A 3,342-nucleotide genomic window follows, 5' to 3' on the forward strand; every position below is an offset into this window, starting at 1 on the left:
GACAGTCAGTACAAATACCCCCCAAATGACCCCCTTTTTGGAAAGTAGACAATCCAAGGTATTTAGTAAGAGGCATGGCAAGTTTTTTCTTTGAAGTTGTAATTTTTTGTCAGAGTTTTTTGAAAAATGAAAAATTAAAAAAATCTAATTTTTTTTTACATACTGTCACCAGTGCAGTACAATGTTATTATATAACTGGTGTAACGGTCATCAGGGACACTGACTGGTGACAGCATGTAAAAATATAAAAAATATTTAAATTTTTTTATTTATCATTACATTTTTTTTGTTTACAATTTTTTTTTTTATTAACACACTGTGACTAGAGCAATTTAGTGTTACCATAGTAACACTGTACTACTTTGGGAAAGTGATCAGTATTTATTTGTATTTATTTTTTTACACATTATGATTGCTTATACCAATGGATTTCACTGGTATAAGCAACCATTTTTACTGAATAAAACAGGTTCATTCAGTGTTTTTTGTTGTGATTAGCTGTGATTGGCCACAGCTAATCACATGGTACAGATGGGCTGTGATTGGTCACTGTGACCAATTGTCCTGTGTCCACTGTGACCTAGCCACTATACCAGCCCGCTGCCAGTGTCATGTGATAGCTATGACCAATCACAGCAGATCACATGACAGCTGTAAACAATGGATGACTTCCTTTTATACCATCCATTATATACAATTGTGTTGCCAGCTGTGATTGGCCGCAGCTAATCACATGGTACAGATGGGCTTTGATTGATCACTGTGACCAATCACAGCCGGCAACACAATTGTAAACAATGGATGGCTTCCTTTCATGCCATCCATTGTATACAATGGTCATGTGATCTGCTGTCACAGCTATCACATGACAATGGCAGCAGGCTGGTATAGTGATGAGTTATAAAAAAAAAGAAGTGCATGTCCGCCCTCCCATGCAATAGGTTTATTCAGGAGATAACAATAAAAGCAAGCACAATGACATGTGGCATAGGCAGGGAATGAAAGGTAACAGGTTTCACATGACTAGCGCGCTTCGTCATATTGGGTACAACTACCTGCACATTAATATATGGAAGAACACATTTTTACATAGAGACAAAATTAATACAAAACAGGTGTAATCACTTCAGTAATTGGACCCTCATAGTTTATTTGTTCCCATTCTAAAAACACATTAATGATCATAGTGTGCTTCTCAGATGTAGAAAAATAGCATCTACAGAAAAAAGATATAATTACATGTCAGAAACAAAATAGGGGACAAAAAAATGTAAATGAGAAAAAAATAAATAAAAATAAAAAAAGAGATACAGCACTCCTCCCTATAATAGGAGTATGTACACCATAGACTAAACAATCCTATCCCAATGCTACATCGCCACTACAAATACAATAAAATGAATAATAAAACAATGAAACCAAAGCAAAGGATCAAGTCATAAAATGTTTTAAATTCCATTTAAAATTCAAACTTCCTGGTATCCTTGTTTGTAAGGAAAAAAATCCAGAATTTCTTTATCGTACATCACGGGACACAGAGCACCATAATAATGACTATATGGGTTATACGCTTACCTATAGGTGATTGGACACTGGCAACCAATAGTAAGACGGTTCCTCCCATATAACCCCTCCCACACCGGAAGGACCTCAGTTTTTTTGCCATTGTCTTGAAGGTGATGGTCATCTTAGTGGCCCCAGCATGGCCCAGGAGGTCGTGGTACTCGGAGGACGCGTTAGTGGTTCCTTGGGATCAGTATTCCCTGATATATGCCTTCCCTCCGATCCAGATCCTGCCGCACTTACTGCGCAGGATACGGGAGGAACAGAAGCCGGTGAAATTGGCAGTAGGGGACCCGTTAGTCTTTCCTTGCCGCCCAGACCTGTTGTCTCAATGGCCCATATTCCATCCTTCTTTACGGTTGCTGAATTTGATGGCCTGGCTATTGAGACCAGACTATTGAAAGACCGTGGTATTATGGGTTCAGTCTTGTCCACTTTGATAAATGCTAGAAAGTCAGTTTCTAGAGCTATCTATTACAGAGTATGGAAGTCATACATTTCTTGGTGTGAGAAAAGGAAATGGGACCCTTGTAGGTATATGATTGGAAGAGTTCTCACTTTTCTTCAAACAGGAGTAGACTTGCAGCTCGCTTTAGGGACAATTAAGGGACAAATTTTGGCATTATCGTTTTTTTTCCAGTGACCAATTGCATCCCATTCTTTGGTGCGAACCTTTGTGAAGGGAGTAACGCACCTGAGGCCACCGCTTAAACCACCTTTATGTCCTTGGGACCTAAATTTGGTGCTTTCAACCTTACAGAGTCAGCCCTTTGAACCTATTAGGCATATTCCTTTTGTCCTATTGACCAGGAAGTTAGCTTTCTTAATAGCTATAACATCGGCTAGAAGGGTGTCAGAATTGGCCGCCCTTTCTTGCAAGGAACCTTTCATGGTTCTTCATCAGGTCAGGGTGGTCATGCATCCTCGTCCAGATTTTCTACCAAAGGTAGTTTCCAAATTTCATTTGAATCAGGATATCATTTTACCTTCCTTTTTCCTAACCCTAAGACTAGGGAGGAAAGGTTGCTTCACTCACTGGATGTGGTGAGAGCGATAAAGGTTTACTTGGAAATGTCAGCTCCCTTTCGGAAAACTGACTGTTTTTTTGTCTTGCCTGAGGGTCCTAAAAGAGGACAGCCGGCAACAAGTTCATCTATATCCAGGTGGATTTGCCAGACTATTGTCCAGGCCTATGGATTAAAGCGCAGGGTTCCACCCTGGGATTTAAGAGCACACTCCACTAGAGGGGTTAGTGCATCATGGGCAGTACGCCAGCAGGTGTCTATGGCTCAGGTTTGCAAAGCAGCCGTTTGGTCTTCAGTTCATACGTTCACCAGGTTTTACCAGGTGGATGTGAAATCTGAAAGTGAGACTGGTTTTGGCCACAGCGTGTTGCAGGCTGCTTTATAATCTCAGATCCGTTGGGTCTAGGGATGATGTGTTCCCTCCCCCTCAGATGCATTGCTTTAGGACACCCCACATAGTCATTATTATGGTGCTCTGTGTCCCGTAGTCATTATTATGGTGCTCTGTGTCCCGTGATGTACGATAAAGAAAAGTGGATTTTTAAAACAGCTTACCTGTAAAATCCTTTTCTTGGAGTACATCACGGGACACAGAGGTCCCTCCCCTCTTTCTGGGATCGTCATTGCTTGCTACAAAACTGAGGTCTTTCCGGTGTGGGAGGGGTTATATGGGAGGAACCGTCTTACTATTGGTTGCCAGTGTCCAATCACCTAAAGGTAAGCGTATAACCCACATAGTCATTATTATGGTGCT

This window comes from Aquarana catesbeiana, linkage group LG01 (assembly GCF_042186555.1).
Source record: "Aquarana catesbeiana isolate 2022-GZ linkage group LG01, ASM4218655v1, whole genome shotgun sequence".
Taxonomy (NCBI): Eukaryota; Metazoa; Chordata; class Amphibia; order Anura; family Ranidae; genus Aquarana; species Aquarana catesbeiana.